General features: G+C 48.4%; 1 pseudogene; it reads right to left on the bottom strand.

Annotated features, from left to right (window-relative positions):
• Window positions 1–455: 455 nt before the first annotated feature.
• On the bottom strand, window positions 456–856 carry LOC124676883 (annotated as a pseudogene).
• Window positions 857–15,721: the final 14,865 nt, after the last annotated feature.

Below are 15,721 nucleotides of genomic sequence, written 5' to 3'. Positions count from 1 at the left end.
GTCTTAAAGTGCGAGGCTTATGAAAAAGTGTATTTTGATTTCGAAGTGCTCTGCTCATATACTTTTACCGTCTGTTCCAAAAAAACACATACTTTTACTGGACAAATTCGTCCACCATTAATCAACATGCATACTTGGCAAATCACCGAACTATCCACCCACACGAAGTATAAGAACAAACTTTTTAATCGAGCATGCAGAATTGCAGATCATAGTACGTACAAATAAACATAATATATCATCAAAAATTTAAGAATTAAGAATAATTAACAGGAGAGAGGATGGAACGGACCGGCTACATACTCTGCTAATGCCTGCATATGCAGATCACATGTAGCGAGCACGTCAAGTAGCAAACAAATAAGCAAACAAACAAATGTGCTTTAAAACAAAATCGCAAGACATGCACATCTTGCTCGGCAGCACCTGAATCGATGAACCGAGAGACTGATCACTTAGCACTTGAATCCGGTGGGGACGCTCCTGCCGCAGTGGTTGAGGACGAGGCTGAGATCGATAGGGAGGTTAAGTTTGATGCCAAGGATGTTGGCCTTGAGCACCGTGCAAAGGCACACGGCGGCCTCCAGGTCGACGAGCCCCTCCAGCAACGGGCAGCACGGCAACGTGGGGGGCACGCCCACCTTGGCCTTGATAAGTCCCAGCACATCTGCGCACACGCCAAGCTTCAGCGCGTCGCGCGGGCACCTGCCGAAAGAGGCTGGAGTTGGGGTTGGAGTCGAAGGCGTCCACGGGGTTGGTGTGGCAGGAGTCGGGCAGTTCCCCCGCACGCGCTGGCCATGGAGAAAACGACCAGGTTCACAGCGAGGAACAGAGCGATCGATGCCTTGCCTGCCATTGCTGCGAGTGATCACTACACCACGTAGAAGCTCAGAGCAAAATAATCGATTGGCTCTGGAGCTGTAGACTGCTAGGTGCTTGTGATGCTATGAGATGGTGCTTGGGTTTGGTATTTATAGGTGAAAGAGTGGTGCAATGCTGATGAATTATTAGCGTGTTATCTTGCCCGTGAACTTTGCATGTGAGGGTGATTAGGAGTTCCGATCTGGATCGGTATACGCAGAATGTACGTACGTCGGTTATATTTATTTTTTGAGAAATCAACGGGGGGCGATTTGCCCACCTTGTAAGATTGTATTATGTCTCACAATTGATACAAAACTGTTTAGGTACAAGGGATATAAATAGTAGAGCCAACCGACTAAGCCTAAAACCCTAGCTTGCGTTACAAGTTTAGCTTAACCAAAACATATAATCTAACATCCCCCCGCAGTGTCAACGTGGGGTTCAATCACGTTGAGACTGAAACGAATGTCATGAAACGGCTGTGTTGGCAGTCCCTTGGTAAAGATGTCGGCGAACTGCGCTGTAGTGGGAACATGAAGAACTCGAACTTGGCCCAAAGCAACTTTCTCCCCGACGAAGTGAATATCTATCTCAATATGCTTTGTCCGCCGATGCTGAACTGGATTGCTGGACATGTAAACCGCTGAAATATTATCACAATAAACAATAGTGGCCTGCTGGATGGGACGATGAAGTTCAGCCAACAACTCGCCGTAGCCAAACTGTCTCAAGCAATCGCATGTGCAACAGCTCGATACTCAGCTTCTGCAGACGAGCGTGAAACCGTAACCTGTCGCTTAGAAGACCATGAAAGCAAATTGTTACCCATAAAAACACAGTATCCGGACGTGGACCGACGAGTGTCGGGGCATCCAGCCCAGTCCGCATCAGAGTATGCTGTCAAACTGGTAGGTGAAGTGGTGTTTATGTGAAGGCCATAATCTAATGTTCCTTTTAGATATCTAAGAGTGCGTTTCATGTGATTGTAGTGAGGAACTCGTGGATCATGCATATATAGGCAGACTTGTTGGACAGAATAAGATATTTCTGGGCGTGTTAGAGTAGAGAGTTGGGTCTGAGAATGGTTCACCATCAGCAGAGAGTTTGGCGCTAGTGTCAACAGGTGTACGAGCAGGCTGACAGTCAATCATGCCTGCGCGGTTGAGAAGATCTAGAATGTACTGACGTTGGGAAAGAAAAAGACCATTAGAGTCACGTGTAACAGTGATGCCAAGAAAATGATGAAGCACAACAAGATCAGTCATAGAGAATTCGGAGTTAAGCAGTGTAATAATATGATCAAGAAAATTCTTAGTAGAAGCAGTGAGAATGATATCATCAACATAAAGAAGAAGATAAGCTGTGTGTGTGGAAGTGTGATAGACAAAAAGAGAGGTGTCGGTGAGAGAGGGAGTGAAACCGATTGTTTGAATGTAAGTTGAAAAACGTTGGAACCAAGCCCTAGGGGCTTGTTTGAGACCATAAAGAGATTTTTGAAGGAGACAAACATGATCGGGAGCAGAGGAGTCTTCGAAGCCTAAAGGTTGTTGACAATAAACAGTTTCTTGGAGAGCACCATGAAGAAAGGCATTTTTGACATCGAGTTGGTGAATGGGCCAAGAAGAGGAAGTGGCGATGCTAAGAACAGTGCGAATAGTGCTAGGCTTGACAACAGGAGAGAAGGTCTCGTCGTAGTCGATGCCGTGCTGCTGAGAGAAACCACGACAAACCCAGCGAGCCTTGTAGCGAGAGAGAGTTCCGTCGGAGAGAAATTTTTGGCGGAAGACCCATTTGCCGGAAACAATATTTGCACCGACAGGGCGAGGAACAAGGCGCCATGTATCATTGTGAATGAGAGCAGAAAACTCATCACGCATAGCGGCAGCCCAGTTAGGATCGAGAAGAGCACTTTTGTATGTTTTAGGGATGGGGGAGATCGGAGAAGTGGTGGCATGAAGATTGAGACGCGGCCCTTTTGGAACGTGAAATCCCGCTTTGGCCCAAGTGCGCATTGTGTGATCATTTGTGGGAGCTTGGGTAGGAACAGCATGGGGTGGTAGAGGTGGAGTGGGATGAACAACGACGTCAGGCGCAGCGGATGAGTCAGATGTCGAAGATGGTGGAATAGGTGGAGAAGGAGCGGCGGGGGAGATGGGTGTATCGGGTGGAGGTGCGGACTCGGCAGAGGAAGCAGCCGACCCCACTGTCGCGGCAGTGGAGTCGGCTGAAGGGTCTGCCGCGGCAGGCGAGGAGGGCATTGTGGTGGCGGTAGGAGCGGTGTAGTGGTGAGGAAACCTAGCGGGGTGCGCTATGGGATGATGTAGGGTAGGCGATGGGTCAATGGGAGTTTGGGAGGGTGTCCGTGTGGAGAAAGGGAAGATATGTTCGGAAAAAGTAACGTGTCGAGAGATGTGGACGCGGCCAGAGACGAGATCCAGGCAGCGATAACCCTTGTGTTCATCAGAGTATCCTAGAAAGACACAGGGAATGGAGCGAGGTGATAGTTTGTTGGTGGAGATGGCGGCAGTGTTTGGAAAACAAAGACAGCCAAAGACGCGAAGTTCATAGTAGTTGGGATGACTAAGGTAAAGAGAGTAGAATGGTGTAGAGTTTGTATTGGACTTGTGAGGCCGGATGTTAAGTAAGTAGGTGGCTGTGCGTAAGGCTTCGGCCCAGAATTTTGGTGGCATTGAGGAGTGGATTAAAAGGGTGCGAATGATGTCGTTTATTGTGCGAAGCGAGCGTTCTGCCTTGCCGTTTTGAGGTGAAGTGTATGGGCATGAAAATCGGAGAAGAATGCCATGTTGAAGAAAGAAGTTTCGGTTTTGAAAGTTATCAAATTCTTTGCCGTTGTCACATTGGATAAATTTAATGGGAAGAAAGAAGTGTGTGGCGACATATTTTTGAAAGTTTAGGAAAATGGTGTGTACGTCTGATTTGTTGCGTAAAGGAAAAGTCCAGAGAAAGTGTGTGAAATCGTCTAGAACGACTAGATAATATTTAAAGCCAGAGACACTAGTATGGGGAGATGTCCATAAATCGCAAGTGCAAAAGTTCAAAAGGAAAGGTACTAACGAGTAGTAGAGGAACTAAAGGGCAAGCGAACATGTTTTCCTTGCTGACAAGAGGGACACATGGAGGTATTATGACTATCCTTATTACAATTTATTGAAAATTCGCTAAGTATAGAAGACAAGGTAGCGTTGTGGGGGTGGCCGAGACGGTGATGCCAGAGGTCGACGGACGCCGCCATGGAGGTGGGTGGGTCGTGGGTGGCGGCGCCATGGAGAGTGTAGAGGTCGCCGGAGCTATTGAACCGAGCGATCTCCGCTTTGGTCTGGTAGTCCTTCACAGATAAACCAAATGGATCAAATTCCATAGAAACAAGATTGTCACGGGTGAACTGACGAACATAAATTAAGTTTTTGATTAGCGCGGGTGCAATAAGGACATCACGTAGGAGGAGTTGTTTGGTGGGTGTAGGTATGGTGGTTTGGCCGGTGCAATATATAGGTATAGTAGTGCCGTTTCCTAGGACTACGGATGAAAGTGGTGTGGTGGAAAAATTTGACAAAGATATTACTAGAAGCAGACATGTGACTAGAAGCACCGGAATCGAAAATCCAGTCCATACCTGAGTTTCCCCGGGCAGCGAAGTTGTTCATGGCCTGCAAGAACGCAGATTGGTCCCAGCTCGGTGAAGGAGCGGAGGTCGGTTGATGCAGCGGGGCAGTTGGAGCAGGGCGGCATGAGGACAGGCGAAGGCTGAAACATCTGGGGGTGCTGATATGGCATGTATGGCATCCCCCCGTCGTAGTAGGCCGGGGCAGCGTGGTAGGCGTTCGGCGGGGCGCGCTGGCCGAGGAGTCCAGGGGAGCCAGTGTGGGGGCGAAGACCCGGCGCCCAGGCACCCGTGTAAGCTGGAGGAGCGCCGATCGGAGAGGGGGCCGCCCAGGGCATGGACCAAGCATGAACCATGCCGGTCCAGGGATCATGAGGAGGGCGCCAGGTAGGCGGCGTGGCAGGTGCTGGCGCAGGCGTCGGTACCGCCGGTGGCGGGCGCCAAGCGGGAGGAGCGGCAGGTGCTGGCGCGGGCGTCGAGGCGGCTGGAGGAGTGGCAGATCGCGGCGGCCAGTACATCGGATTCTTGCCCTTGTAGTTGGGGCTGGGACGCCAGCCAGGAGGAGGCTGCCCGGCCGAGGCTGGAAACGGTACCGGGGTTCCTGCCGCGGCAGTGGGCTGGCTCGTCGGGCCTGCCGGTGCAGGAGTAGGCAGCAGGGCGGCCGGGTGGAGACGGCGAAGACGTGAGGCCGCGCCTCCCGCCGTGTGAGGTCATCATCGGCGTTCTGCAGCAGGGACCGGATCTCCTTGAAGGAAGGGCGAGGCTGCATGAAGGGAATCATGGCCGCTTGAGTCTTGAACCGGTCGCCGAGCCCTTGGAGAAGGATGTTGATAAGCTGGCGATCAGGCATAGGATCGCCTAGTTCGCGGAGCTCATCCGCCATCGTCTGGATGCGCTGATAGTAGACGCTGAGCGAGGAGTCCCCCTGAGGGGTGTTGCGATCGCGGAGTGGAGGTTGTTGATCCGGGCGTCAGCGTTGTCCTGGAAGAGCTGGCGCAGGGACGCCCAGAGGGCGGCGGCGGTGGCGGCCTCACGGAAAACGAGATTGAAAATCTCCGTGGACACGCGTGTGTAGATCCATTGGATGATGGCGAGATCATCGGTGATCCAGCGAGCGTCGTCAGGACGAGGGGCGGCGTCGGCGGCGATGTGATGACGGAGGTTGCAGCGCCCGAGGTGAACCTCAAAGAGGTGGCGCCAATGGTAGTAGTTGTGTTGGGCAAGATCTAAAGTAATAGGTATGAAGGGTGTGACATCGGCTATGGTGTCTGTGTAGGTGAGAGGAGTAGACGTGGGAGGGGTAGAAGAGGCCGAGGCCTCGGCGGCGGCGGCGGCCTTGGCTTGCTGGTCGAAGTAACCAGGCGGCGGCGGCGGCTTAGGCGGCGGCGCCATAGGTCAGGATCGATTAGTCCGATACCATGTAAGATTGTATTATGTCTCACAATTGATACAAAACTGTTTGGGGTACAAGGGATATAAATAGTAGAGCCAACCGACTAAGCCTAAAACCCTAGCTTGCGTTACAAGTTTAGCTTAACCGAAACATATAATCTAACACACCTGAACTTCATTTTTCATTAAAAATCAGGAATACAAGTAGCGACGCCAGGGGGGAGGCTGCAAAGAGACAACATCCCCTGGGTCTGGGCGCGGCATACCGCGCCCAAGGTGTACAAAAAAGGGGGGGGGGAGGATAGGGGGATACATTGAGGGAGATGCTAGGAGATTGACTGGCACCAGGCCAACAGGGGACCCGTGTCGACCCTAGGAGAGGCGCGGACGACCCATAAGCGGAGGTGGTCGACGACCAAAGCGATCACCCAGGCGGTAGGCATGTGAACTGCGTCGAAGACCATCCTGTTCCGGGACTTCCAAATGGACCATAGGAGAGCCAGGATGACAGTGTTCCGCACCCTCTTGTGCATATGTGGGAGATCTCTAGAGAGGCCATCAAGGAGGGATGGTCTCGTCCGGGGTCGTCCTCCCGCTCGCCGACTACAACTGGGCAAACTCCGCGCCGCTCAAGGTCCGGGTCTTCTTCTGGATTGCGCGGCATGGGAATACCAGGACGCGTGCTCTCCTCCATCGACATGGTGTGCTGCCATCCGCTCGCTGCCCATGCATTGCATCATTATGCATGTTGAGTTGTTTTGTTCCTGCTTGGTGATTGATGTTATTCTAGATTATTACGACCTAGACGTACTGGATTGTTGCTAAATCTAGAATCTTCTTTTAGTTTGAATATTGCATCTACTACTTCACGGACGGGCCGAACTGCCAGAGTACAGCTAGCTAGCTCCAGCCAGAGGAATCATAAAATGCAAGGAGAGCAACTTGTTTGAATCGTTCCAAGCAATCCAACCATATTCGAACATCAATAGAACCAAGCTGTTGCTTCAGATGGTTAGTCATGAATCATGGTAGCTCAGACGGAAATTCAATTCGGCTCCCGGGTGCATATGTTCCCTCTATATATCAAAAAATCATATTTTGAAATGTCGAAAATTTTTGACAAAAAATTCTACAGGTACATCTCCACAATATACGTACGTTCATCAAGTTTCGCGAGGAACCAATATGTTTTGTGGTCTCTGTAAAAAAGAGAAAATTTATCTCCCGAAAAGACTTATTTTCAGCATTGAATTTTGTCTTTTTTACACACGTCACACGACAAGTCGGATTTTTATGAAACGACTTTGTGAGCGTGTAGCACATGAAGATGTACGTTCAAATTTTTCGTTTCAATTTTCTGAAATTTCAAAATGTATGTAACATGCATTTCAAACTAAAGGGAGCATATGCTTCCCATGTGCCAAAACACCATTCCCGTAGCTCAGAGCTCTATCCTCTTGTCCATCACTCTGTAAGGAATCAGGTCTAATGTAACTTGTTATGCGTACGAGGTGTATATAGTGAATTCGGCAATGTTCAAACTTAATGATTCAGTCTCATTGTTGCGGCTCGTTAAGTTTTGACCTCCACGAGTCACGACCCATGATCTCATGTGCGCCGATGCATTCTAACAAAACAAGAGTACAACTTCAGTGTGGTGCTGACGTTTGTAAGTTTACCAGCTATTTCTATATGAAAATCTAAAGAAGAAACTTAATATTCCTCGAAAATTTCTAATATATGTGTCCAAAAATCTCTCAAAATTTCCAGCTTCCAAGCCTTCCAGTAAAATTTTGCACCAGGCAAAAATACACGACCACAGTGATTTGATCATATATTGACTGACTTATTTTTCGATAAAGAGAATATATAAATATCGACAGATACCAATTACACCGAGCCTCTGCAACAATGTAATACCCTAATGGCAGTACGGATGCACACAGCTAAAAAAATAAAAATAAAACTAAAAAATAAAAAGTTCTGCTATGGTATTCCAGCCATAGCAGCAATAATACATTCACCACCAAGACAACAGCTCAACTCCAGGCCCTCTAAAAGCGACGCCTCAAAGAGGAAAACAATGCACAAGCATCGTTGTTGGCTGATCAAAAGATTGTAGGTTTTCACCCTAAAGATAACAAGGCCATTGCCGAGCACAACTAATTAAGATTGGACCTTGGATTTTCACCGAGATAGGTAAGGCTCGATCTTCACCTGTGTTGTCGCCCCCACTTATATGTTGCTTTTCCGACACCCCAAAACACCAAGCAAGTTCCTCAATATCAAAGAGACTCGAACATGCATTTCTACTCCTCCAATCCAGCTTCCATGATATTCTCCGCCTCTAATTTCACCATGGATCAGAATGTCATACGATGGCAACATAGAACACAACTTCGCGCCGCTCCCTCCAGAACCAAACGGTCGGAAAAAAAAGCACGGGTGTGCACGATCGAATACCAGCCGATCCAGTAAACTCCACGCATAAGGTGTATCGTTACATTCGCTGGACGAGCCTTGCGGAACTCACCACTTTGGCCATATGAGGAAGGACCAACCTCGGGAAGGTATCCATCTTCGCTGAAGAGCAAACCTAGGACGGGCACCTTTAGGGCTCCTTTGATTTAAAGGATAGGAAAAGCATAGGAATAGGAAAGGTATAGGATTGGAATGGCATGTCTACTTGAAACTTATAGGAAGATGAAGTTTGTTTGATTGTAGCGTAGGAATTTTTCCATGAGGTATGAGCTAATGTTTTTTTCCTATAGAAATTACACTACAAGATTCCTATAGGAATTTTTCATATAGGAATTTTCTCATCGGGCCGGGCTTGGATCTGGAAAATCGTGAATCCCGTCTGGCCAGGCCTAGCCTAGGCCTGAACTTTAGATGTCGGGCTTTCCTTGGCTCGGCTTGAAGCCCAGCCTGGCCCGAGATATGCCCAGGTATGAGTGAGATGTATGGATCCTTGGGCTTGTATTTGTTCACGTCAATTCTGGAATGGGTTTGTAAATCGTCATACTAATTTTTGTAGTGTTAGGGGCTGGCTAGCAAATGCCCTTCATTGGTGGGAGATTAGTTGTCGTCGCTAATAACCTCAGTTAAGGTAGTGTTAGGGCAAGAGAATTTCATAACTTATATTGGACTATGGGCTAAACTTTAACTACTCCGACTCTCTCTCTCTCAGTGGCGGAGCCACGTTGAGAGCTGTGTGGTCAATTGACCACACAGCTTTTTGCCATGTTCTTTGTATTTTGGTATTAATCTTGTAAAAAATATTTAAAATAAATAAACATTATATGTATTTGACATCACAGATTTGAAATGACAACACTGACTTTAAGTTCTGGCTCCGCCACTGCTCTCTCTCTCTCTCAACTTGCAATTTGGAACTAAACTTTAGTCCCACCACTTGACATACCCACCTAGGGCAAGAGAATTTCATAATTTGTATTGGACTACGGGACAAGGCCAAAGGCTTAAAGTACAACAACTTACACTGTAGAGATGCAAAACAGAAAATTTTGCATAATTTTTTAACAATTTAAAATTTGTTTGTTTTGTTACAAAAGGAGCTCACCCAAGAGACAAATAGAATTTCAGTCAACCTAAATCTTACCATAGACCACTTGTCCAACAATATATTTGTTAGGATACTCGCGCAATCAGTTTGCTACTCCTAACCCTAACACTGAACGGGGGCAAATCCTATATCCCGACCAGGTCGCTAGTTACCGCATGCCGCACACCCACATGCGCGGTATGGTTGGCATGGTTGTGTTGGAGATATGCCCAAGAGGCAATAATAAAAGTGGTTATTATATATCTTTGTGTTTATGATAAATATTTATATACCATGCTATAATTGTATTAACCGAAACATTGATACATGTGTGTTATGTAAACAACAATGAGTCCCTAGTAAGCCTCTTAACTAGCTTGTTGATTAATAGATGATCATTGTTTCATGATCATGAACATTGGATGTTATTAATAACAAGGTTATGTCATTATATGAATGATGTAATGGACACACCCAATTAAGCGTAGCATAAGATCACGTCATTAAGTTATTTGCTATAATCTTTCGATACATAGTTACCTAGTGCTTTCGACCATGAGATCATGTAAATCACTTATACCGGAAAGGTACTTTGATTACATCAAACGCCATTGCGTAAATGGGTGGTTATAAAGGTGGGATTAAGTATCCGGAAAGTATGAGTTGCGGCATATGGATCAACAGTGGGATTTGTCCATCCCGATGACGGATAGATATACTCTGGGCCCTCTCGGTGGAATGTTGTCTAAATAGCTTGCAAGCATATGAATAGTTCATAAGAGACCACATACCACGGTACGAGTAAAGAGTACTTGTCAGGAGACGAGGTTGAACAAGGTATAGAGAGATACCGATGATCAAACCTCGGACAAGTACAATATCGCGTGACAAAGGGAATCGGTATCGTATGTGAATGGTTCATTCGATCATTAAGTCATCATTGAATATGTGGGAGCCATTATGGATCTCCAGATCCTGCTATTGGTTATTGGTCGGAGAGAGTTCTCAACCATGTCTACATAGTTCGCGAACCGTAGGGTGACACACTTAAGGTTTGATGTCGTATTAGTAGAACTTGAATATGGAATGGAGTTCGAAGTTTTGTTCGAAGTCTCGGATGGGATCCCGAACATCACGAGGAGTTCCGGAATGGTCCGGAGAATAAGATTCATATATAGGAAGTCATATTCCAAGTTTGGAAATGATCCGGTGCATTTATGGAAGGTTCTAGAAGGTTCTAGAAAAGTCCGGAAGAAATCACTTTGGAAGGCAGAGTTCCGAAGAGACTCCACCTCCCATGGCCGGCCAACCCTAGAGGGGTGGAGTCCCAAGTGGACTCAACCAAGGGTGGCCGGCCACCCCCCTCATGGAAGGATGGGAGTCCCACTTGAGGTGGGAATCCCACCTTGGGTAGGTTTCCCTACACATGGAAGGTTTTGGGTTGGGGTCTTATTCGAAGACTTGTAGCCCAACACTTGGGGGTTCCACCTATATAATGAGGGGCAAGGGGAGGGGGCCGGACACACCAAAGCCACCACCTTGGCCGCACCCCTTGGAGGCCGGCCACCCCCTCTCCCCAAACCCTAGCCGCCCCACTCCTCCACCTCTCCCGCAACGCTTAGCGAAGCTCCACCAGAGATCTCCATCAACACCGCCACCACGGCGTCGTGCTGCCGCATTCAAGGAGGAGCTACTACTTCCGCTGCCCGCTGGAACGGGGAGAAGGACGTCGTCTTCATCAACACCGAACGTGTGACCGAGTACGGAGGTGCTGCCCGATTGTAGCACCGTCAAGATCTTCTACGCGCTTTTGAAAGCGGCAAGTGATCGTCTACCGCAGCAACAAGAGCCTCATCTTGTAGGCTTTGGAAATCTTCAAGGGTGAGTCTCGTTCATCCCCTCGTTGCTACCGTCTTCTAGATTGCATCTTGGTTTGGATTGCGTTCTCGCAGTATGAAAAATTTTGTTTTCTATGCTACGAATCCTTACAGGTTGGCCCAGTTCGCATTTTTTTATTTTTTCTATTTATTTGTTTCTATTTTCTGTTTTCTGTTTGTGTTTTCTGTTTTCTTTTAGCTTTTCTCTTTATTTTTATTTTTTGTTTCTTTTTTTCTTAAGATTTAAAGAAAATTAAAAATGTTTAAATTTAAAAATGTTCAGATTCAAAAAATGTTCAACCTCTTATAATGTTCAATGATGACCCACAAGTATAGGGGATCGCAACAGTCTTCGAGGGAAGTATTACCCAATTTATTGATTCGACACAAGGGGAGACAAAGAACACTTGAAAGCCTTAACAACGGAGTTGTCAATTCAGCTGCACCTGGAAACGGACTTGCTCGCAAGAGTTTATCAGTAGTAACAGTTTTATAGCAGTAGCAGTAGTGAAATAACAGCGACAGAGTAACAAAGACAGCAGTAGTGATTTTAGTAAACAGCAGGATTAAAATACTGTAGGCACGGGGACGGATAGCGGGCGTTGCATGGATGAGAGAAACTCATGTAACAATCATAGCAGGGCATTTGCAGATAATAATAAAACGGTATCCAAGTACTAATCAATCAATAGGCATGTGTTCCAATTATAGTCGTACGTGCTCGCAATGAGAAACTTGCACAACATCTTTTGTCCTACCAGCCGGTGGCAGCCGGGCCTCAAGGGAAACTACTGGATATTAAGGTACTCCTTTTAATAGAGTACCGGAGCAAAGCATTAACACTCCGTGAACACATGTGATCCTCACATCGCTACCATTCCCTCCGGTTGTCCCGATTTCTGTCACTTCGGGGCCATTGGTTCCGGACAGCGACATGTGTATACAACTTGCAGGTAAGATCATAAACAATGAATATCACGATGAAACAATAACATGTTCAGATCTGAGATCATGGCACTCGGGCCCTAGTGACAAGCATTAAGCATAACAAGTTGCAACAATATCATAAAAGTACCATCTACGGACACTAGGCACTATGCCCTAACAATCTTATGCTATTACATGACCAATCTCATCCAATCCCTACCATCCCCTTCGGCCTACAGCGGGGAATTACTCACACATGGATGGGGGAAACATGGCTGGTTGATGGAGAGGCGTTGGCGGTGATGGCGGTGATGATCTCCTCCAATTCCCCGTCCCGACGGAGTGCCAGAACGGAGACTTCTGGCTCCCGAGACGGAGTTTCGCGATGTGGCGGCGTTCTGAGGGTTTCGGCGACTTCGACTTCTCCCGTGCGTTTTTAGGTCGAGGCCGATAAATAGTCCGAAGGAGGGCGTCGGAGGCCAGCCGAGGTAGCCACACCATAGGGCCGCGCGGGCCCCCCCTAGGCCGCGCCGCCTTATGGTGTGGGGCCCTCGGGCCTCCACTTGATTTGCCCTTCTGGCTCCGTCATTATTCTGGGAAAATAGGCCCTTTCGTCAAAATCCCGAGGTTTTTCCTGAAAGTTGGATTTACTGCACAAAAACGAGACACCGGAACAGTTCTGCTGAAAACAGCGTTAGTCCGTGTTAGTTGCATCCAAAATACACAAATTAGAGGCAAAACAATAGCAAAAGTGTTCGGGAAAGTAGATACGTTTTGGACGTATCAACTCCCCCAAGCTTAGCTTATTGCTTGTCCTCAAGCAATTCAGTTAATAAGCGAGCGATAAAAGAACTTTCACGAACACATTTGCTCATATGATGTATATATTCTCATGATATGGCTAATACTTAAGCAGTTCATAATAAGATACATGGAAATAAGATCATCTAACAGCTATGTCAATCATGAAGAGGTACCAACAATTAATGATAAGCATCATGAATCATGTATATAAGTGTTATCACCAGATTTTAGACGAATCCAGAGGTGGGCCGGGCTTGGAAGATTATCTGTGGAAGAATTCTAAGGCGGCCTGGCACGAAGGGTCTTGGGCTGAATTGCCCGTGTATCTTTATTTAGTAGTTTATTATAAGAGATAGAATCTTAGTCGTGCACGGTTTAGTGCACGCCCTCATTAGAAAGTCCCCTGGACTATAAATATGTACCTAGGGTTTATGGAATAAACAACAACTCACGTTCAACCCCAAAAACAAACCAATCTCGGCGCATCGCCAACTCCTTCATCTCGAGGGTTTCTATCGGAGTAGCGACATGCTGCCTAGATCGCATCTTGCGATCTAGGCAGCACAAGCCCCACGTTGTTCATGCGTTGCTCGTACTGAAGCGTTTTTGATGGCGAGCAACGTAGTTATCATTAGATGTGTTAGGGTTAGCATTGTTCTTCGTTTAAGCATGCTTACGTAGTGCAACCCTTGCATATCTAGCCGTCCTCACGCCTATCTCAGGTGTGGGGGCGGCACCCCGCTTGATCATTATTCAGTAGATCTGATCCGTTACGATTGTTCCTTGTTCTACAAGGATTAGTTTAATATCTGCAATAGTTTGGCCTTACAAAGGGGGGAGGATCCTGTGGCACGTAGGGTGGCGTTCGCAAGTCCTAAACGGGATGTTCCTAGGATCAACTTCATGTTGGTTTTTTGGCCTTGTTTAGGATCGGCTTACGGGCACCGTGCGTGGCCATCCGGCCCAACCTCGGAGTAGGATGATCCGGTTATGCGGTGAAAACCCTAAATCGTCGTAGATCTCATTAGCTTCATCTTGATCAAGCAGGACCACCAAGTATTCGTGCACCCCGTACGGATCATGGGTGGATCGGCTCTTTGAGCCGATTCACGGGATAACCTTGAGAGCCGATCGAGGCTCGTATTTAACGTTTACATGTATGCCCTGCAGGAAACTAAGCGAGGCAACCTCATCACCTTCCTGACCAGGTATAGGTCAGGTGGCACGCTCTTGCACTTCGCAACGCCGCGTGTGACCAGAAGAGCATTGCGGGCCGTCGCTCGGAGGGGTCTCAGCCAGCCGCAGCTCTAGGCTCGCCCCGGCTCTACAGTGTTGACAAGGCCGCTGCCCGCCGGTGGGTTTTGGCAGTCAACACATTCGCAGCACGCCGGTGGGACGATCGTCTACATCAACCACATCGCCATCTACATCCGAGATGGCGGACGGCACGCCCAGTCACCTACGAGGATCTGCCTGACGACCTCAAGAAGCAATACAACGAGATCAAGGCTACCCTCGAAGCCGACCTCATCGGCTCTTTCCAGAGAACCCGTTCTGGTGGCATCAGATGGAAGGGGTTCTCACCAGAAGGTGCACTCGATGGGATAGACCTCTCTACCTCGTCGGAGGAACGCACCAGGGGTCTGCGGCAGGAGATCAACTACCTGGTGGCTCACTCGCTACACCGCCACTCTGAGAACTTGGTCAACGTGCTGGAGCGTGTCGCTCTGCGCGTGATCCAGGAGATCATGAGCCACCGTACTCGCCGTCGGGACCAGCTCTCGGGACGCATCAAGGAGAATTGCCATTCCGGTCCTGTCCACCGCTGCCATTTGCGTTGGCAGCACCTGCTGAAGTGCCGACTACACCGGCATTCCTCGTCTACGAGAGTGGTGGCGACCCCGGTGACTACCGGTTCTTAATGGAGGCGCCTAAGGAGATCCCTCATGGGTACGCGTGCATGTATGTGCCGGATTGTGGTGACTCGGGCACTCACAAACCAGGCCGCAACATCGGGGACTCCGGCGAAGACAGGGAGGAACGTCGGCGGCACGAGCGAGACGTGGCTAACTAAATACGCCACACCGACGAAACTCCCGAGCCCAGCTCCTGCAGGCTGGCTCAGAGCTGGAAAAGCAAACGTGGCAGGCCAAGTACGCCACCCCGGCGAATCTTCGCAGTGCAACTCCTACGGCCAGCACAGCGGATCAGATCGGTACCATACTGAGAGACCGGTTCGGCATGATGCCGAAAAGAAGGGCGATCGGCTATTCCAAGCCGTACCCACGACGATTACGAGATGATCCCGCTGCCACCAAAATATCGGCTCCCCGACTTCTCCAAATTCAGTGGATCGGATGGCTCCAGCTCCATCGAGCACGTCGGCCGATATTTGGCTCAACTAGGACCGGCTTCGGTGTCGGATCAGCTACGCGTGAGGCTCTTTTCACGGTCCCTCACGGGATCGGCTTTTGGATGGTACACCTCTCTACCAGCGAACTCCATCCAGTCTTGGAAGCAATTGGAAGAACAGTTCCATATGCAATACCATTCAGAAGCTTCCGAGTCTGGCATTGCCGATCTAGCACAACTACGTCAGAAGCGCGGGGAAACGGTGACAGAATACATCCAGCGCTTCAGGAATCTTAGGAACCGATGTTATTCGGTTCG

Source organism: Lolium rigidum, chromosome 7 (genome assembly GCF_022539505.1).
Source record: "Lolium rigidum isolate FL_2022 chromosome 7, APGP_CSIRO_Lrig_0.1, whole genome shotgun sequence".
In the NCBI taxonomy this organism is placed as follows: domain Eukaryota; kingdom Viridiplantae; phylum Streptophyta; class Magnoliopsida; order Poales; family Poaceae; genus Lolium; species Lolium rigidum.
Note: the sequence above shows the minus strand (reverse complement) of the source record. Positions and strands in the feature narration are given on the sequence as shown.